Genomic DNA, 22,749 nt, shown 5'->3' on the forward strand with positions numbered 1-22,749 from the left:
TCATTGCACCACAACCCCCTTCTGACAATAAAAATTACTACACAACCCCAGATGGGCAGACTGAAGCCTGAGCACACCTGAGCCCCACTGACCTGGGCAGGGTGGGGGGGGCAAAGCTGAAGCCCAAGGGCTTCTGCCACGGAGTGGGGGGGTGCCTGTAGCCTGAGTCTCAACACTCAGGGCTGAAGCCATCAGGCTTTGGCCTCGGGTGGTGGGACTCAGGCTTCGGCCTTGGGCCCCAGCAAATCTAAGCCAGCCCTGGTGACCCCATGTTGTGACCCACTTTGGGGTCTTGACCCAGTTTGAGAACCGATAGCATAGGGTGTTAAACTACTCAGCAGCACAGCCTGGTAACAAATGTAGCAAAACTACCGCACAGACTACAATTGGCTATTCGCCCCCTCCAGGCCCCCCGGCATACCCTCTCCTCCAGCCCATTAGACCTTCCTGTAGTTTCCCAGAGAGATTAAAGAAGAGCAATCTTCCCCAAGGTAAGGCCATGTGTTCCACACCCCCCCCCATGTGGACTTCAGAATGTTTAGTAAGCACTGTCCCCCTGAGGAACAGCAGTGTGGCCACCTCCCATTAATACGCAATCAATGCTCCATTAGACTTGCAAATGTGCCCAATAAAACTAATATGTTGCTCCTTGAGCTTTAATGGACAGTAACCAGGGATTTGCAGCCACTGAAAGTCTCTTAGCATCATTGGCTCAACAACCACCTTTTATCTTCTTCTGCCTCTCCTCCAAACCCTTCCACCTGGTACTTGGAGCAGAAAAACTCAGTCCTCTTGCACACGCTTTGAGTCAAACAGGCGGCAGCTCCGATTAGAGTGGGATTTAAGAGCCAAAGAGACCAGCCTGACCGTCCCTGCGCTCTTAAGCCAAAGGAGCAGCCAAGGCATCTGGTCAGACAAAGAACAGCTGCTCGCAACCCTACCCCAGCCATGGCTAGGATGTCAAGCACAACCTCCCAAGGAGACACACATCAATCTGATTTCAAGTAAACCCTACATGCCATGAAGAAGGTAAACCACAAAGCAAGCAGGCCTGGGTCATTCTGGTTTGCACAGACAAGGGACCTTCATTGAGGAAGATTTCTTGGCACAGCTTACTAATTGTTTGACCACTGCTTTTGGGGTTGCCAAGAAAAGACGTGAGACGCAAACAGTGTACAACTGAATTCAGTCCAGCCTCACAACAGGCTGGTGCTGAGGCAGTATAGCTTAGTGGGTAGGGCACTGGGCTGGGACTTGGGTTCAATCCCTGTCTCTGGGAATTGAACCCAGGCCTGGTGTCTCTGGCCTGCTGGGTGACCTTGGGCATGTCCGCTCACTGTAACTCAGTTTTCCCCCCTGTAAAATGGGGATAATTATACCCATCTCCTTTGTAAAGTGCTTTGAGATCTACTAATGAAAAGCACTATGTAAAAATTAGGGATTACTACTACTTTGGAACACCCCATCAAACAGCAGGACTTCAGATGTCCTAGACTTCAGTTCTTGGAAGCAAAGTACACAGTATCTGTTACAATCCCAGTTTCCACACAAATGAATATTCACAAAAGGTATTGTATGTAGGTTTGGCAGAATTCTATTTTTTAAAATTGACAGATAACATGGATGTTTTAAACATTTTTTAAATTTGTATCAATTTACATTTTCACAATTGCAGGAAATTATGTGGGGGCACAATTATTTAATGACAATTGAAGTTGAGATTCAAAAACTTAAACCTTTATTGCCATTAAAACAAACTGTCAACATCACATGTCAAAATATACAAAGTAAATATCCTTAAATCAAACTCTAGTAAGTTCTCAAGCAACATCTTTCTTACTCTGTCTACCTGTAACTTTCTATCATCATGGATGGAAATATTTTTGCATCGGTTTGTGTACACATGGCAAAATTAATATTTACAGGTAAAAACCTCATCCTTCCAAGCCAACTTATCTGCACTACTCCTTCCCTCTGACTTCCCCATTCCCATAGGCTCTGAGCACCTCAAGCTTCAATGTATTCATCCTCCCATCACCCCTGCTTGGAAGCCCTATGATCCCCATTTTACAGATGGACAGCTGAGGCACAGACATTAAGGACAAAATTTTCTAAACCACCAAAGAGGGATGCAGAAGCCCAACTCCCATTTTCAGAAGTGACTCAATCACTAGAAGTCTCCCGTTGACTGAGGCTCCTAAGTGCTTGAGTCACTTTTGATAATGGCACTTAGTGAAAATTTCAAAAGTGCACAAGTTATTTAGGAGCTTGAGTGACTTGCCCAAGGTCACACAATGAATCTGTGGCAGAGCAGGGACTTGAACCAGGATTTCCCAATTTCCAGGCCAGTGCCCTAAACACTGGGCGATCCTTCCTGCTGCAATCCTTGGAAGTGACATCCAAAATGTATGCTTTGCCAACACTCCAATTTCCACCATCCTGGCTATTCATCCACTAGGAATGCACTGGAAGTCTGCACACAACCTACCTACAGCAAACACTCTAATGTAACTTCATCAATAGCAGAGGGAGAACAAACAAGGTCCAGACAACAGAGAACAAACTGTTCCAGTTGAGTTTGAGAGAGGTCAGGAGAGAGCTGAGGAAGCAAAGAAATTGGGGAAGGTCATTCCAGGTGACCAGAACTGCAGAGGAGGCTCTCGCACTGACAGCCAAGAGAGCATTGGAAAGGGTAAAAGAACCAAGTACTAGAAAATCCAAGGTGAGAAGGGTGGCCTTTGAATGGTCTTATCCTGACCGGGGTCCTACAGCATTACTTTGTTTATTCTTCTATTTGAAGCTATTACTGCTAAACAGGAGATAAGAGAAGTTTCCCTCTGCCAGGCCAAAGTGCAGGCTGGACCACAGACAGGTTGGAAAACACTGGGTTTAGTCATATCAGCTGTTTTGCAGGATCTACTGAAGAGCCAAGTGTGAACCAGCTGGCTGGCACCCATTGCCCTTGGATGAGACTCTCAGGCCCCATCTAGTCCACAACTGCTCCTTCGGTGCAGCTCGAAGGCTCTACACAGCCTAGCTTTAAATGTCCCAAGCAATGGAGCTTCAGCCTCTTCCCCAGGAGATACATCAGTGCCTAGACTTGAGACTCCCAGGGAAAGCCCCAACAGCCATTGCAATCTACACTTATGATCTCCTCCGCTTCCAGAATTCTTCACAACTATGGATTTTTGCTCCCAAGAGTGGGTGTTTAAAGCAGGGACAGAACCCAAGCATCACCACAGAACAAGGTACCAGACGCCACATTTCTCCAGATGTTGCTTTACTGCGGACGGACATAAACAGGACAAGGGCTCTGATTCATTCAAGGTCTGAATCTCTGACGTCAAAATCTACTCAACAGCGTCTTCTCTCAGAACACTCAATGACAGCTCGCAGTGTGATGCTGTGGAAGAGAGCTAGTGTGATTCTTGGATATATGAAGTGGGGAGCAGCAAGTAGGAGCAGAGAGGTGATTTCATCTCTGTATACGTCATTGGCGAGACTGCATCCAGTTCTAGTGTCCAAATTTTAGAATGGGTATTGAAAAATTGGAGAGGATGCAAAAAAAGAATTAAAAAAATGATCTGAAGGTAGGAGAAAATGCCTTACAGTGAGAAGCCTAAGCTAAGACTAAGCTCTTTATCCAAAAGATTGAGAAGTGACTTGATCACAGTGTACAAGTACCTCCGCAGGGAGAAAAATACTAAGTACAAAAGGGCAGAAAAAGGCATAACAAGAACCAGCAGGCTGGAAGCTGAAGCCAGATCCATTCAGATTAGAAATAAAGCACCTTTTAACAGTGCAGGTGATTGACCATTGAAAAGACTCTCAAGGGAAGTGGTGGATTCTCCATCTCAAATCAAGACTGGATGTCTTTTTGAAAGATGCTTCAGCTTAACTCAAGCTGCTGGGCTCAATACTGGGATTGGGGGGGAAACTCTTCAGCCTGTGAAAAACAGGAGGTCAGACTGGATGATTTAATAGTCCCTATTGGCCTGAAACCCTATGGATCTGTTAAGTTCATCTGAGGCTTTGTTTACCTCCAAGACACCTGGGCTAACATCCTTTTAGTGAAGGGCTATCACAGAATACCTGGGGGGATGTCTACACTGGCACTTCCTCAGCAAAACTTTTGTCATTCAGGGGTGTTAAACACACCCCTGAACAACAAAAGTTTTACCGACAAAAAGGGCCAATTTGAACAGCGCTTTGTCGGCAGGAGCGCTCTCCTACTGAAAAACAGCAGCTACACTGCGCAGCTTTTAGCAGCATGGCTGTAATGGCACAGCCGTGTCGCTAAAAGCCTCGTAGTGTAGCCATAAACTTCGTCTCATTAGTTAACTTTGGTTCATTGACCACTGGTGGCCTGATGGAAAGCTGGATAGGTGGCGGGTCATACAGGATATATTTCCACATTCAAGAAAGCTAAAAACACATTCCTAACGTTGCTTTTCCAAATCAGGAACCACTGTAATTACCACAGGGATGTTCTTTGAACCCCTCCCACTGGTGAAGGGGACCATGCACTCCTGAGCAGGAGAGGAAGCATCTATTACTATGTGGCCCACATCCTGACAAAGTTAACTCATTCTTATTTGGATTGAGCACCAGATACCGGCAATAATGAGCACAGAGAGGTTTGTAAACCATTCTGTTCCAGCTGCCATCCAAGGTGATGCATGCAGACTATCCAGCAACCTGCCTTACCCTGTTTTCACCTTGAAGCCCAACCCAAAATAGGAATACACTGCCCATGCTAGATGTACAAGACAAGGAAGACACCTGGATCACTGAAAGGCAGAATTTGGTGAGAGGCTTTAAAAATAGAGCTGCCCATGATCAGCTTATTCTGAGGTAGCAGTCACACATACATCATGCTTTAAGGGAGACTATCAATTTAATGATGATACTGCTTGGAAATGTTTACCCTTCTTTTAGCTGGAACTGAGATGACTGACTGACTACTTTTGTTTACTTTGTGCATTTCACAGCACTTGGCACATGGTCTGCTTCACCATTAGCTGGAGGTAGCCATTTCCTTTGGGGTGGGTCTTTCAAAAGGTAGTGACAAAATTGGGGGTGGGGGTTCGAGTAGGAAAAAGTAACTGCAAAAAAAAAATCACAAACATTGGGAAGGAGATTCAAGAGCTAGTATTGCAACTGGAACCATCTTAAACTGCCTGGATTTCAAGTTAGTGCCCCTTTTATGTGCACAAATGCCTTAGATTAGTTTCTAAACCTCAAAATGGATTAGATATTTAATGGATAATGAAAAACTAAAGTCATGTGAGATAGAGTAAGAAAAAATTGTAGAGTGATATAAATCCTCATGCTTCAGAGTGGAAACCTACTGCTGACTGACAGGGTTTAGGAGGAAAGTTCTGTTTGGAGCAGCTTATTTCATAACTGCCCACTGCAGGATTTCCTGTTCATACCTCCAAATTTCATCCATGGATCTCACAACACTTTACAGAAGTCAGTATTGTTATCCTCATTTTACAGATGGGGTAACTGAGGCACAGAGAGGCAAAGTGATTGCCCAGAGTACCCCTGTCAGGCTTGTGGTAGATCTGGGAATAGAACTCGGGTCACAGTCCAGCACTCTCTCCGCTAGACATAGACAGAACCACCACTGTCTGGAGTGTTGTACATTCCTCCACTAGTCAGACAAACTAAACGTCAACTCAGTGCTGGTCTATACGAGAAAGGATAACCCAAGGTGATCATTTAAACAGATTGCACTAAACCAGTGAAAATTTCTTGTGGATGCTCCAGTTTAGGTATAAAAGGTGGCTTTTTGGAGGTTTAGCTTCAGATGACTGGGAACAGATTTAGGAGAAACATTTCCAAAAGCATGAAGTGACCTAAGAGCCTCCATCCTGTCAAGAGCCAGGACCCCCGCAAAGAACTCCACTGCACTTTTGATACTGGAACTTGGGCAATTTGAAAACCTGACCCTCAAGCTAACCCAAAATAAGCCACTTTTAAATCAAATGAAGCATGTCCGCACAGAGGCCTGCACCAGATTGAAAACAAATTTAGTGAAATGCAACTTACCCCTTAAGTATCACTCCCATTCCAGGACAAGGAGACAGTTGTAGGGGATAACAATTCAGCATAGCAAGCTAACGTTTAAACATATTGTAAGCTGTTTGGGGTACAAGTTCTCTCTTATCTGTACAAAGCCTAGCACAGTGGGGTCCTGATTCACAACTGGGCTCACGGGTGCTACTGGAATATAAATAAAGGCATAAACAAGGCAGAGATTGGGACCAGAGAATCATGGCGTGAAGCCAACACTCCTCTTCCTGGGTTCAGTTTTGAGTTGGAAGGAAGACATTTCCGAGAGTCAGGTTACCACTTCCTACATTAAAGTGATCACGTTATGCCACCTGCTTCAGGCTCCTCACAGTAGGACAAGTGTGACTAGCCCTGACTAGCATCCCTGGGAAGATTACACACAGTGACAGAGTGCAAAGCTCAGGATTATCAAAATGAAATACCTCTCTCGCTTGACTGGTTATTCTCAGAGCTGTTCCCTCACTGACTCAGCAAGAGGAGGAGGCCAGGCCATGACATGGCTTCCCTGGAGGCCGAATTAGACACCACTGCTCCAAGGCAAGATTCACAGCACTCTCAATGGGGTGTTGCTCGCACATTATCTTCTTCGCTCTTTTCCAGGAAGTCTGGATCTGATGCTTGGTCAGTGGAACAGCCCAGGCTAACCTGCCATAGAGGTCTCTGTTACCACAGTAACGCAATATGCCGTCAGTCACTCCGGCAGAGCGATTAGCTCAGGATACCTCTTCATTAAAGTTTCAGAGTAGCAGCCATGTTAGTCTGTATTCGCAAAAAGAAAAGGAGTACTTGTGGCACCTTAGAGACTAAAATTTATTTGAGCATAAGCTTTCGTGAGCTACAGCTCACTTGCTCACAAAAACTTATGCTCAAATAAATTTGTTAGTCTCTAAGGTGCCACAAGTACTCCTTTTCTTTCTCCATTAAAGTGTTACCTTGGGCTCTCACCCAAGGATTCCTCCCACTCCCACCACCCGGTCTACACATAAATCCCTCTCACCCAAGCTTAGTGTGCTTTCAAATGGGGCTGGCTGGCCCATCCTGGTCTATAGGCTAAAACCGAAGTGAGGCTTCCACCCAGGCTGGTAAACTGTCCACTTTGCAATGAGGATGCAGACTAACTCACTCAAGTGCTGATCATTGTACAGTGTCTTTCCCATAATTCCCCCACATGGCCAGGACAGACTTCTCCCACAATTCACTGAGAAAGAATCAGAGTGGCTCAAGCTCATCAAAGCACAAAGAAACATGGCATATGCCCCCAGAAGTCCTAGTCACACATGGAGAGTGCAGTACCACTGAGGACTGAATCAGTTGGGTTGGGCTCTGCAGGGTGACTGCTCGCACCCAGGCCAGGTTAACATGGGTGCTCAGACTCAAGTGCCCATCACCCATGTTAACTCAGCAGTGAAGTTATACCCCTCAGGGAGATTAGAGGTGAGGCTTCCTGCCTCATTACTAGTTCAAATCCAGCTAGTGGCAAATCACAAGTGAAGCTAGCTGGGTGGCCTGCAGAAAAGGCTCTACTGGTCTCATCCAGTTCCTACCATGACAAGTGAGTGTGTGTGAGAGCAAGAGAAAGAGAGACACACAGAGTCCACTGGTATAACTGGTCCTTCTCTAACAGAGGCTGCCAGGAAATGATAAGGAGCCTCATGACACCACCACAAGGAACGCATTAACCCCTCCAAACTTCAGCGTACAATGGGGACTTGCTTGAGGTCAGTCAGTCAGCAGGAGAACCCTGCCACTAAGTAACAACCCCCCAGGATTAAGCTTCCAACCCCCCTTGGGAGGCTGTTCCCTTCCCCTGCCAATCTGGTTACTGCAATAAGTATCCATCTCCTTATTACACCACCTTCCCTTGCATCCCTTGCCCCATGCACACGTCCAAAGAGAGTTAGTAAAAGAGATAAAGACATTACTTCTGGCAGGAGAGGGGCACAAACAGAGTTTATGCCTCAGTTAAAAATCACTCACTACAATAAAAGGAGAAAATACTCTGAGAGCAAAGAGTAACTGAATGTAGAAGGTTTTAGAGTAGCAGCCGTGTTAGTCTGTATTCGCAAAAAGAACAAAGGAGACTAGCACATTTATTTGAGCATAAGCTTTCGTGAGCTACAGCTCACTTCATCGGATGCATTCGGAGCATCCGATGAAGTGAGCTGTAGCTCACGAAAGCTTATGCTCAAATAAATTTGTTAGTCTCTAAGGTGCCACAAGTACTCCTTTTCTTTTTGTGAATTTAGAAGAAACCTCAAGCCAGCTTTTCTGGGACAGCAACCACTCATGCAGACCAGCTGTATTATGCAGAAATAATCAAAAGTGAGGAACAGTCTTGCCTGTTGTACGATAGGATCTAGGAATTCTAATGTAATTACTTCTAGGAGAATGGCCTGAAAAATCATCTACTGGGACAGCTGCAAACGTCTCTATTCCCAACATGACTCTGCTACATATAGGCTGGTGCTTTGAAACATGTGAAGCACCATATTCTAGGTACAATTCCATTTGTTCCGGAGCAGTGCGGGAGGGAATGGGCTTTAAGGGAAACCTCATTCAAAATCCCAATATACCCGTCAGTTATAAGAACCTACCACTCCCAACTTCCAATTATTAGCATTTATGTTGCAGTAGCACCTAGAAACGTCCATCAGGATGGGTCCCATTGTGCCAGGTGCTGTACAAACAAAGAAATTGACAGGCCCTGCCCAAAGATCTTAAAGTCTAGGAGACAAAACGTACTAAGTAGATGAGACAAATGAACAGGATGGGGTAGGGGAGACTAATGAAAGCAGGAGGCACATAACTTTTAGACAATTGGGAGCCGGGATCACAATTCAGTTACTGGTGAAACCAAGTGGACAGAGTTGTTATAGTTGCGTGGGAGTGTGTAAGTAGTGCATGGGTCCAATTTGTGCCATGCATGTTTCAGATTAAATGCCAACCCCAGCTCGCAAAGAAAGAAAGGAACAAACATCTATTATGCTATTTGTATGACCTCCGTTGCCGTAGCACCTGACAATCTTCAGTGCATTCATCCTGACACCACAGGGAGACACGGAAGTGCTAGTTCAGTGGTTCTCAAACTTTTATACTGGTGACCCTTTCAAATAGTAAACCTCTGAGTGTGACCCCAACCCTTATAAAATTAAAAACACTTTTTAATATATTTAACACCATTATGAATGCTGGATGCAAAGTGGGGTTTGGGGTGGAGGCTGATAGCTCGCGACCCCCCATGTAATAACCTCACAATCCCCTGAGGGGTCCTGACCCCCAATTTGAGAATCCCAGTCCTATTGTTTGCTAAGATTCTAGGCACTGCTACAATATAATAATCCATTCAGTGTTACAGTAGGGAAACTGAGGCACAGAGATTAAGTGACTGCCCAAGGGTCGGCAGCAGAGCAGGGAACTGAATCCAGGTCTCCCAACCCCCTAGCCATTGGGCCATCCTTCCATTACAACATTGTACAAAGTACAGAGTGTTGACTGTGCAGCCGGCACATAAGGCAGTTATTCTGCAGGCTTCTCTTCACTTAGTCTCTCAAAGATCTCCAAGTGAGCTTACCTAACTGTTGATGGTAAGTATTTCATAGAGTTTAAATCCAGAAGAGACCATTAAAAACACATAATCCGACTTCCTGATTACCACAAGCCAAAGAATTTCACCCAGTTACTCCTGTGTTGAGCCCTAGTAACCGTAAGCGGTGGGTATAATAGGCCAGGCAGCCATCGCCACCAGACGCTGGTTTTGACAGTTTACACGGGCGATTTGGGGGGAAGCTTTTGTTTATTATTATGCCCCATTATGGTTCCCGGGTGGCTGAGGCGGCGGCATGTGCTATTCAGATTCCTGGGTTCATCAATAATCTCCCTGGACTCCAGGGAGATTACTGATGAACCCAGGAAGCTGAATAGCACATACCACTGCCTCAGCTGTCCTGGAATCTGCATGGCTCGTATAAAAAGCTCAGGTTCTTCAGGAAGAGAAGAGTTTTTCCCGCAGGGTGACTTGGGGTCTCAGGATGGAAGGCGCGGGGCGGCTGGGGCTCTTCTGGCTATTGGGGGAGAAGTGGGGGTGGCCTGGGGCTCTGGGCTCCAGCCACAGGGAAGGGAGGCCTTGGGTGGAAGGGGCGGGGCTGGGGGGCTCGCCTCCCCAAAGAGGGGGTCCACCCATCACCCAGGCAAGTAACAGGTTAGACTAAAGCATTTCAGTTCTCAGGAGATTAAACTGTTATGTGCCAAAGGCATGAACAGGGGATCTCAAGGGGTCACCAATATCTGAGCCCCCTGCAATGGAAGGGAATTAGGTGAGACATGCCCAGATGATCCTAGCAGGTCTGAAGAGGCCAGGAAGCATCTTGCATATTGTCTCCATTGCTATGAAGAGGGCCGGTCTGACCCAGCAGCGCCCAGGACAGATTTGAAGGGGAGGATGCCTGTCATGTTAAGGCTAAGCAGGTTCCAGGTGCAGCATTGAAGACAACATGGAGAAGTGAGTGCAAGAAGGATGAAGAGTGAGTGGTTAGGTGTCAGAAGCTAGGAAAACTGTGGGAAAATAAAAGGAGATCAGATGGAGACTGGAGGAGAATCATGTAGCGCCACCAGGATTAGGAACTGACACTTGCTGTGGAAGGCAAAAAGCAGTTAGTGGAGACATTCCAAGCACCATGCTACTATCATTATTGGTATTACAGGAGCACCTAGGAGCCCCACTGTCTTAGGCACTCTGCAAAAAGAACAAAAAGACAGACCCTGGGCCAAAGAGTTTATAATCCAAGTACACCTGGTTCAACAGCAGCTCCGAGGGCAGAAAACCAAGAAATCTACACTATCCAAAAGCACTCAAACTCTTGGGTTCCCTTGGAGAGAGACATGGCCTAAACACAGGCCTAGAAGACAGAAATTCCTATATTCCTATCCCAGGTCAAACACCAACCGTTTCCCCAGGCCCGTGGGTGAGTCATGAAGACTGCATGCCTTAGCATTACCATCCAAACAATGGGGATAATGGTAGGCATGCCAAGGATTAGATCATGTTTACACAAGGTGTGGAAGAGGAGGAATGTTGGATGAGAGCTAAGCAGCACAAGACTTGCCTTTGAAAACTCCTGACGCCAATTCTCTCCTTTTAAAACTCCAACAGCTGGCACCATAGCTCTGCAGAACACACAGCTTGACATCTCAGTGAGATGAACAGATTGCCCCCTGCTGCTTGGAGGGAGGGTGTCAGTCAAGCCCAGAGGAGGTTACACATGAGAGTTTATGCTGCTAGCTTAGCACTGTGCTACAGTGACATTTCAGACTCTGATGCAAGGACTACTTTTGGATAGCAGCAAGCGTTCTCGCCATTGTTTACAGTACTATTTCAAGGGGCACATCTCTAATTTTTTATTCAATGTTTACAGTAGGAGCTTATCAGATGCCTCAAGTCAATGAAATGATAACTTCTTCCAGACAAGCACATTCCACCCAGATAGCCAGTGGGCTGGTTAGCAGCCTAGAACTGCTGATAACAGCACTGTGGAAGAACCAATGGTTCTAAGCAACAGTGCCCTGGATGCAAGTGCTCAGCTCTTAACACCAGGAAGAGTGGTTAGTGATCAGAGCACAGGGACTTCGGATAGGACTTCTGGGTCTAAAGACTCCCTGTGTGATCTCGAGCAAGTCACTCCCCTTCCCCTTTGTGTCTCTGGTACTCAATCTGTAAGTTGGAGGTAGATGATCACCCCACCGCACAATATGGGGAATCCTCAGGTAAAAGGCACTACAGATGTTAAGCATTACTAAGCTGGGTTAGCCGCAGGCTGTAGCTGTTATAGTGAAGACCCTGGTCATTACCCTACTCCCAAGTTGAGACATTTTCGTAGGTGACTCCATTTCATTCTGAAGAGCTGTCACATGAAACTTTGCAACGACAACATAACTAACACTTTGGCCTTCTCCATAAAGGATCACACAGTGCCTTACGACGTGATGTCCCTCTGAGGAACAGAGGTATGCTGCCCATTTTACAAACAGGGAAACGAGAAAGAAAGGGGAATTCACATAGGAACAGAACCCAAGTATCCTAACTTCCAGAGCCTTCCTCTAACCATTAGACATGCTCATTCCCCACGCCACATGGAAACCCAGAAAATAACCCTGAAAGCAAAAAGAAATGGAGTTGGGGGATATTTAAAACACACTGGGGTGAGCTTTGCTTCTACTGCCTTGAATGGGCAGCTGCAGCAAAATGCCTGCAGCACTGAGCCATAGAGACGGGGGGGGAAACCTCTTGTTGTGAGCATGTCAAGCAACAAAACTGCCCATTGTTACTATGTGCTGTGGCAGATTTGATTTATTGTGACAGGCGTGTCCAAGAATAACCCATTATCCCCATAGCTGGCTACTGCATCTATATGGACCAGGCACTTCCTGCACAAAGGGGGTTTTCAGCCTGCTCCTTGAGGTGCACAGACAGGTAAGCAGCAGAACGGTAACACAGCTGCATTAACACATTTCCTCGTCTACCTTAAAATCAGCATCTGCCAAGGTAAAGAGACAAACCTAAGGAAGGCCTAGAGCCAGGTTTGTGAGAAAATCTCAGGGGAGGAAGAGAGGAAAGCACAGAACTGAAATACTACAGCAAGCCACAGATCTACAGTGGGGCCGGGCGGGGGACAGCCTCCATCAAGAATGGAGGCCTGAAGGAGGGGGAAGACAAAGCTAAAATGTGAAGTTAACACCAGCTACAGCTCATCCTTTTCCAAACTGAAGTGCATTATGCATCTGAGAAATAGCTAAATACAGAAAACTAAAAATTAATTTTATACAGCATTCCTCTCAGTATTTGGAGTATGTTCTGCTGCAGCACGTATGTCTCTTGCTCTCTTACTATGGGAAGGCTTCAAGCTTCCTCCAGTAAAGCTACCTTCCACCTCTCTTGTTCTTTTCTCCTACTCCAGGCTTATTCTCCATTAAAGTTAAGCCACAATTCTCTGCTGTGCTCACAGACTGTTTGTAATCCAAGTATATTTTGCTTCACTCTTAGTCTCTATCTAGGTGAGAGAGACCAACAAGGGGTAAGGGGGTGGGGGAGAGACAGAAAGAGAAGTGAGGGAACACACTGGGCCCTGCCTGCTGGCACGCCGAGAGGCCTGATTCTAGTCAGGTTTTCTTGCTGACAGCTGGCGTTGCCTCAAAACAGATGCACTCTTCTAAAGCCTTTGCGCCACATTTTTTTTTTATATAATTTTATTTCTTCCTCTCATTCCATCAGCAAGGGATTAACAAGGTTAGGGATGATTCCAGGGGCCTGGAAACGGTAAAAGAGTTATATATGGGCCTATAAAATAAATCCTCCGTACTTGAGCATTCCATTTAAAAAACCCCACCTTTTACCTAAAAAGAATCTGTACGAATACAAGGTTAATTAAACCCATCTCAGGGCTCGCAGCCCTAGACTCGCAGTTTGAAAAACCTGAGGGTGCGGGGAAGAAAATATGCAGAAGGCACCTTAATTGGGAATATCCTGCCCTAAGTTGTTTGCAGTGATGTTGTAGCTGTGTTGGTCACAGGATATTAGAGAGACAAGGTGGGTGAGGCAATATGTTTATTGGACCAACTTCTGCCGGTTCTTCTTCAGGTCTGTGTAGCTCGAAGGCTTGTCTCTCTCACCAGCAGAAGTTGGTCCAACAAAAGATATTACCTCACCCACCACGTCTATCACAAGTACCCAAATATGCAAATCTAAGGTTGATGAACTCAGGAACAACGGTCTCTAATCTGAAGGCATGATCAGAGGAATAGTCCCACCGATACACAGGACCCTAACCTCTACACCTTTTAAAGCCAAAACAAAGGCAACCAGATCAGTGTGTGGGCCCAGGAAGATCAGTTACCATTTTACTGGCAATAACTGGGGAGCACTTAAGAGTAACAGTCAGGAGATAACTGCATTGATTTGCAGTTTTGGGGGAGGGGACAGAGGTGGGAAGTGAACGGTTAATATGGGAAATCTTCAAATATTTTCCTGCAACTATAGACAAGTGGAATCATAGCTGGAGCCATGTCTACACTACAGACTCTGCCAGCAAGCTCTGTTGGTCAGGGGCACGATCCCTGACTGACATAGCTATGCCAACAGAAAACCCTAGTGTAGGCATTGCTATATTGGCAAAATTGTGCTTTTACTGGTCTAGCTTGTTTCACACAGGAGGGATGGAATAAGCTACACCAGAAAAAGCTTTAAGGGTCAAGTGCTTCTATTACAGATATGGCCTTAGATTTCTTACAGAGTTGTAACACTGGAGCTTAACTCATTATTGTAATGGGAGGGAGTGCTGCCTGATGGTTAGAGTGAAGAACTAGGAATGAGCTCCTGGATTCTATTACTGACACCATCACTAACTCTCAGCATCCCTTTGCCCCGCTATACAATGGCAATAGCGCCTTGCAGGCAAGCTATGGGACCTCATTTGTCAATGTTTGCAAAGTGGTCCACGGTCTGACAAAAGGACTAGAAAATGGATTCTCCCCTTCAGAACTGAGAACTCAGACTCCCATTTCTTTAAATCCAAATATTCCAGTTTGTGTCCAATGCTGAGCTCTCCCTAGGGAAGTACGAGTAAACCTGAGCTTGGAGATCTATTTGGTGCCTGATGCAGTTGATTTCTATTTGCATTTTCAGCCTCTGGACATCTCCTGCAGTCCTGTTTGTGTGTTCACTGCAATAACAACTTCAAAGGGATTCTTCCAGTACCTCCAAAATATCACCGTGGGGGCTGGTAACTGTGCAACCAACCATTCACTATCATATACACTGTTTCAGGTTTTTGTGCTCAGACCAGTTTAGAACTGGAGTTAAGTTCTCCATGGTCCAGTCTTGTGGTTTTATTGTTGCTTAATATACCTCACACTTTGAGATCACACACCATACACATGAGAAATATCAAAATAAAGGGCAATTTTGGCACTTACGTATCTCCGAAGACGGGCGCTCAGGCAGTTCCTCTGACAGACTTCCCAGCTGAAGAGTTTAAACTACTGACACTCTTTTCTGGTAAAACAGATTTGCAGATAATCAATGCTTAAGCCTCACGACTAGTACGGCACACAACAGCACCTTCCACACTGTACCATTTTTACAAGGAGCTCTTGATTAATATTAATTCAGCCTCAGCGTCCCTGAGGAATGTTATGCCCATTTTACAAATGTTTCAACTGGGTCAGAGAGAGAGAGAGAGAGAGAATATATAGAACAGACTTGCCTGACATCACATGGTGAGGCAACAGCACAGCTGGGAATAAAATCCAGAAGATCCGATTCTCAGTCTTCCTTCCCCCACCCCTGGTTCTAATCCCCTATCCCACACTCCTCTTACAGAATTGGAAATAGAACCCAAAAGTCCTGACTCCCAGCCCAACCCTCTTGCTCTAACTGTCTGGAAGTTAAAGCCAAACAAATTCAAATTAGAAACAAGGCAGAAGAATTCAGCCATGAGAGTCATTCATTGGAACAAACTCCCAAGAGAATTGATGTATTCTCCATCTCTTGAGGTCTTTAATCCAGACTAGATGCCTCTCTGGAACGAGAGAGAGGCGTTAGTCAGACAGAAGTTACTGGGCTCCATACAGGAGTAACTGGGTGAAATTCTCTGACCTGTGGTACACAGGAGATCAGACTAGATAATGTAATGAACCCTTCTGGCCTTAAACTCGAATCTAACCAGTAGAGTCCACTTCCTTCCTAGGGCAGGAATAGAGCACAGGAGCCTTGACTCTCAGTCCTCCCTATTTAACCACTAGCTCACATTCCTTCAGTGGGAAATTTCACACAGGTTCAAGAGGTTTTAAGGAACCTTAGGATACTATGGGGAATCCAGGCAGAACTCTTCCACCGTGGTAAAGAGCAAAGAAAAAACTGCCATTGAAGCAGTCTATTAGTGAGATTTTAGAGCCAATGAGATATGCATAGGAATAATAGAATCCACTTAGAAACCCAGTGGGAATGTTTTGTGATATGTGATTTAGTACAACCCTAATCCACCTACTGGTCTGGGACAGATACCTCACAGTGACATCATAACTTCCCTGTGGAGCAACAATGACCATACTAAGTATAAGCTAAAATTATTTCAACCAGAACTGAGAACTGTAACCAATCCACTGATTTTTCACAGTAGAGACTCTTGATATAGACGAGTGACATTTGCAGAGGGGAGCAAGGCTAGTAAATATGTCAACACTGAGGTGGCTAAACAAGGATTTAGCATTAATCTGGCTCAGGCCAAAGTGAGTTCAACTCTAGCGGGGGGGGGGGGGGGGGGGGGGGGAGTGTTGGTTTGTCAGTTTCTAGTGTGAAAAGCTTCAGCACTGGGGTGGAGGTGGGGGAGGGGGAGGGGAGCTATTCCACAGTTGCTATTATTTGGCTAGGCAGCAATACTGACGCACATTGGACACCTCTAGCCATTAGAGAACATGGCTGTAGCTAACAGTTCTCTCAACGTGAGCAAGTCCAGAATTTTACAGCCATACCAGATTCTAAATCCAAAAGACCCTTGTTTAAACCCTCCACACCTCATTTCAAACCTTGCCCAAGAACTCCTATTTGTATAATCCCCAAAGGAGTGTGTCTCATCTGTACTAGTGTATGTCATCCAGAATTACTTTAGAATCCTATATTAGTACTGGCCTCAGGCACTGCACAGACAGAGAGACACAATCCCTGCCCTGAAGTGCTTACAATCCAAATAGACAAAGCAGTCAAAGGGCGGGGAAGGGAAACGGAGGCACAGAGAAGCAAAATGACTTGTCCATGGTCACATGGCAATTCAATGGTAGAACTTGGAATAAAAGACAGGTCTCCATCTCCTAGTCCAGTGCTCTTGCCTCTGGACCAAACTGCCTCCCCACTCTATATCATGACTGCTGTGACACTTGTCTGACATGCACCGTGTTACACAAATCTTGTCAATTCTCCACGTTACTGGGCTCTCTGCAGGAGTAACTGGATGATATCAGGCCTGTGTTATATAGGACAGTGCTTCTCAAGCTATCCGATGGGGGGACCGGCAATTTTTTTTCCCAATGTGTGTGCAGACTGGCAGCCGATGGCTCGTGGACCGGCACTGGTCCTCAGACCACCACTTTGAGTAGCACTGATATAGGAGATCAGATTAGATAATCTCCTGGTCCCTTCTAGCCTTAAAATCTAGGAATCCATGTTTAGATGCTCTGGCACAGGGGTCATCAACCCATCGATCGCGATTGACTGGTCAATCCTGGAGCCTCTGCCAGTCGATCGTGATCTCCAGCCACTAAAAGTCCGGCGGCGCAGCCAGGTTGCCTGCATGCCATGGCCCCACATCGCTCCCGGAAGCAGTTGGCTGCTGGCACGTTTCTGCGGCCCCTGGGGGCGAAGGGGAGGTGATTCCTGGACAATGGGAGCTGCGGGGGTGGTGTTTGTGGGCATGGGCAGCACACGGAGACCCACTGCCCCCCTCTCCGCCAGGGGTCGCTGAGACATGCGCAGCCTGCCTGAGCCCGTCTGCACCACTGGCCGGGAGCTGCCTGTGGTAAGTGCCTCCTGGCTGGAGCCTACAACTCACAACCCGTCCTACACCGCAACCCCCTGCTCCAGCCTGGAGCCCCTTCCTACACCCAAACTCCCTCCCAGACTCCTCACCTCCTCCTGCAGCCCAATTCCCTGCACCAGCCCCCTTCCAGAGCCCACACCCCTCACTCCTGCACCCCAACCTCCTGCCTCAGGCTCAGCCAATGCACATCCCACAGTTGAGAATGTTACACTGGTTTGTGACAATCCCTGAAGGGTTTTGGATCTATAAACCACAAGTGACACTAATAAAAAGTAAAATTCATGAAATGTCCAGTGGAGTCTATGAGAGTGCAGTGTGACCATATGACTCCTGCACCCAAACTCCCTCCCAGAGCTTGCACCCCCCACTTCTGCACCCCAACCCACTGCCCCAGGCTCAGCCCAGAGCTCCCCCCTCACTCTCTGAACCCCTTGGGCCCAGCCAAGAGCCTGCACCCCCTCCCACACCCCAACCCCCTCCTCCAGCCCAGTGAAAGTGAGTATGGGTGGAGGAGAGCGAGCGACGGACGGAGGGGGAATAGAGTGAATGGGACAGGGCCTCAGGGAAGGGGTGGGGTAGATCCTGGGTTAATCTTAAATTCAGAAAGTGATCTTGTGCATAAAAAGGTTGGAGAACACTGCTTTGGCGTATAGTCTCTAGATGGACCATGGTTCCTGCTCTAGAATTAGCAACGCGAGACAGGCACCTGCCCATGATCCAGCTGCAGGGTACAGAATGCTCCTCAGAGGAGAGTTTACCTGCAGGAGGGACAGATTAAGTGGAGACAACAGTCTGGAATCTTTGTTGACTCACCCTACATGCTCAGCTCCTCTCTTGCTGGAGCTTTGGCTGTGTTTATCTTCCACGGTGTGGGAAAAGCAAAAAATCCCCATTTATGCAACACGCTCTTCCCAACGTTTGTACTTATTTAACCTTCCTCCCACTTGGTTCAAAAGGGAAACGAAGGCTTTGAAGAAGACTGCATTATAGCACTTCCATGATACAGACAAACTCTCACCCAATATTGTCTGGAATGAATTGACAAGACTTAAGATACGACTACTAGAACCATACAGTTTTTATATGACCAGCCTGGAAATATTTTATCCATACCTTATCATAGGCTATGTAAAAAACACCATCCTTGGACCTATCTATGCCCCTTACTTGTAAAATTCAGCTCTTATTTCATCCAAAGAACTCTAAGCACTTTACAAAGGAAAGTATGTATGATGGTCCTCCGTTTACAGACAGGGAAATTGAGATATAAAGAAGAAAGGGAGTCCCATATGTCTTCCCTATCCACTGTATTGAGCCAGCTCTGCACTCATTCACCTAAACACATGGTTAAATGCTAAAGAAAATGCAGAGCTACACCGTGCAGTGCCCAGAACAACGGACTCTGGTTGGTCCTTAGGCACTATAATAAACATGGTTACTAATAGCTAGCTACCATGTGGTATTAATTGGAAGAGATATTATGGGTAAATCCCCAGCTGACTCAATCCAAGATATACATGGAGTATGATTTAGTGGTCAGCACACAACAGTAATAGAAATCTGGACACCTGGGTTCCATCCTCAGCTCTGCCACCAATTCGCTGCAATATCTTTGGACTTCTCTCTGTGACTATAAAACTGTGAGGGAGGTCAGTGAAGTTGCCATACTGGAGCATAGGGAGCACTGTAAATTGCTTGTTCAAGGGCGCTACAGATGTGTTGAGTATTACTTATGGGGTGTTGTTCAGTATACATGGTGCTTTATGGACACAGGTCTCTGCCCCTCATTAATAAGAGATGCTATTTGGCAACCATGTAAAGGCCGGGAGTATTTGAGCATAGGCACATGCTGATTAGTTAGAGCCACGGTGATAATTAGAACTGTGTACATTGGTACTCTGGGGGCTAGCCCAGTTCCTTTGTTAATCTGGGGAGATACCAGTTACAGTCAACAACTAACTGGTGAGGAGGCTGGGGAATGAAGGATAACTGCGTATGCACCACTTAGTTGGCTGCAGACTGTGTGCCAGCAATATGGGAACAGGCAGCCTGCCAAGCCTGCAGCTCTCACTCTTGGATATTCACAAACAGACGCGGCAGAGGCATGGCAGCAAGAGAGAAATGTCAGTGTCACTTCTCACATAAGTCTACCTGAACATGGAGTCCCCAGTACGCTGGGTGAGCAGCAAGAAAGAATCAGACATACCCTTGGTTCAAGATTACCCATTCCTCCACAGGCTAGAGAGAGGCAAGTATATCCTATTCTTGATGTGTAGGCTCAGTTTGTGCCAATAGCATTTCTCTTCTTGGTGGCAGCTTGTAACATACCCAACTGGTGGCCCCTGGAAATAAAACTTCCCACTGCTCCTTATAGCACCTGCTCTCCTGGAGGAAGAAAGTTTTGTGGCCTTATGAGGTGTGACCTCTGTGTAACCCTTCTCTCATCCCCATCCGAAACTGCTTTGTTGCAGACACTACTGCTGCACACATATTAAGACCTGTTATCCAAGGAGCGTGTAGTCTTTTACAAACTTTAATTAAGCTTCTCGGCACTCTGGAAAGCCCAGAGCCTAGTAACCATATTGCCAATGGGTAAGTTAAGGCAGAGACATGAAGCGACTCATTCAGCCTTACTCAGCAAGGCAACGGAAGAGCTGGGGTTGGACTCTGCCATCACCTCAGCACAAGGATCCCAGAGCTGAGGCTAGAACCCAGGCATCCTGACTCCCAGTCCCACCTTCTTCTAAGCTCTAGACCTTGCTCCCTCCTTTCACAGAGTTGGGGATAGAATCCAGGCATCCTGACTCCCAGCTTCAACCATTAAGCTGCACAGCCTCTGTTTGATGCAAGAACAAATCAATTTAAAAAACCAATTAAATGGATAACTGAAGTAAAAATGCAGAGCCAGCATTGCTCTCTCTAGATTGCAGCTCCTTGCAGTTTCCCTGAAAGGGATTCTGCATGAGTGTCTTTGGTGCATTGCAGACCAGACACCTAGAACAGTTTCTTAAGCATTACACTTCTCCTTAATGTGAAGTCAAGCAGAGGGCCAGAAGACAGACTGGTAGGATCACAGCACACAGATAACTATGAAGTGGCAGGAAGGGAATTTGGACTTTTAAAAAAACAAACCTGAAATCTCAGTTCACGTTCCCCACTGTCAATGGCTCGGAAAAAAGGCATTCCACTTTGTAGCGCAGTGTAGCCTCCTAATCATGCAACCAGAACAACTGCACCTGCATCTCCTACTGCCCTAATAATCAACCATTTGGGGAAGCATCCTGTGTTTTCCCATACACCAGTCACCTGTTACCTGAGGTACACACCTGCTCACAGAAAACCAGTGCTGTAGCATAAGCAGTGCTAGAAAGAATGTGGAGACCAGGAGGAGAAAGGGGAGCACAGAGTTGATCAAAGACAGCTCCAACCATACTGAAGAATCCATGATCCCCTCCACACTTTCTCTTGGTACATTTTCCACATAAAATCCCTCACCCCCTACTTCTCCCTCACAAAAGCCGTCAATGGATCTTCCAGCCTCATCACTTCAGCTACACTCTGCAACGCTCCTACTAAGATAGCTTAACTCACCAGCTGATTGTTGTATCTCAAACTCCAACACCAACCGCATGGCTGGGAGATAACAGCGCTCACATGAACCCACGCAGGCACATTGTACTCAACTTGTTTACAGGCAAAAGGATTAAAAACCTGGGGGGGGAGGGAAGGGGGGAGAAGAGTGTTGGGAGGAGGGGAGACAAAGGAAAGTCAAATCCCACCATACAAGCCATTGGAAGCTTTAGCAAGGAAATACCAAGAGGGCCCCCTACTAAGAGATCTTTCCAAAGCATAAAGCAGATACCTATCACCAGCACTTACTAGTATGCCAGATGCTGCTTAAGACCAAGTGACCTTGGAGTTATTGCTAAGTTTTCACAGCTCCTTGTGCTAACAAAGCAAGGTTACTGGGAAGCAAAACATTCTTCAGCGATAACTTGAGTGAAAAAAGCAGCACTGGCCAAGCGTCAAAGGAAACAAAGCAGATATTTGTGCTGGCTAAAGTGACAAAGCTTGAGCTCCCTCAACTCCCATGGAAGGCAGAGGGAACTGTTGGTGCTCAGCCCTCTGCAAACCCAGGTCAGCATGCGTACCGAATGCCAGGAACTGCTTCCAATCACTATGGGGCATGGAGGCTGATACTATGCCAAAAGGGCCCCTGAGCAGTTAGAGCTTGATATTTATACTGCAAGTTCTCTCCTTACGTGTCTCGATTGCACCTGGTAAAATAGGGCTCAATCTTAGTACTAGGGTAGCACCTGCAAGCCCCAACTGAGATCAAGGTCCCATATTATGATGTGTACTTTATTATTATGGTAGCATCTAAAGGCCCCAACTACTATGAATGCAGACACCTTAATGGGTATCTGCAATCAAGGCCCTCAGGGCAGTACTGTGGTACACAATAATTGGGGCCCCTCACCTCAGTTGAAGCTTCTAGGGAATATCATAGAACTATTACTACTAATGTGCACACCATAATGGGGGCCCAGATCTCAGTTGGGGCCTCTAGCCTCTACCAAAATAAATAAGGAACAAACATAAAAAAGCTGTGTTGCTGTAGCTGTGCTGGTCCCAGAATACAGGAGAGAAGGCGCACACAAACACACCTCTCTGGAACATGTGTACTGAGTCTCCTTTCAGAAGCAACATGGCCTAACACAGGCGTGAGCAAACTACGGCCTGTGGACTGGATCTGGCCCACAGGATTGCCAGCCCTGTGGCGCCGCGGGCCCTGCTGAAAGCGGCCGGCACCACGTCCCTGTGGCCTCTGGGGAAGGGGGGGCAGAGGGTGCCAGGTACTGCCCTCGCCTCCAGCACCACCCCCCCGCAGCTTTGGGGGAGGTACCCGCAGGGAGGGCAGCACGCAGAGCCCTCGACCCCCCTCCCCCAGGGACTGCAGGGACATGGTGCTGGCTGCTTCCAGGAGCGGAGCGGAGCAGCGCAGGGCCAGGGAGCCCATCTTAGCCCCTCTGAGCACCACTGCCACCCCGAGCTGCTCTAGGTAAGCGGCACCAGGCCGGAGCCT

General features: G+C 46.8%; 1 protein-coding gene across 23 annotated transcripts in view; it reads right to left on the minus strand.

Moving 5' to 3' along the window:
• The window catches only part of MARK2 (microtubule affinity regulating kinase 2), a 105,423-nt gene that overhangs the window by 48,371 nt on the left and 34,303 nt on the right, over positions 1-22,749 (minus strand). The window contains exon 2 of one of the 23 annotated variants that reach the window (XM_043518084.1): positions 15,046-15,124. The exons of the other annotated variants lie outside the window; for them this stretch is intronic. The gene's annotated coding sequence lies outside the window, so the exon portion shown is untranslated. The remainder of the gene's footprint in view (positions 1-15,045; positions 15,125-22,749) is intronic. 23 annotated transcript variants of the gene reach the window in all.

The sequence above is a fragment of the Dermochelys coriacea genome, chromosome 7 (genome assembly GCF_009764565.3).
Source record: "Dermochelys coriacea isolate rDerCor1 chromosome 7, rDerCor1.pri.v4, whole genome shotgun sequence".
Taxonomy (NCBI): Eukaryota; Metazoa; Chordata; order Testudines; family Dermochelyidae; genus Dermochelys; species Dermochelys coriacea.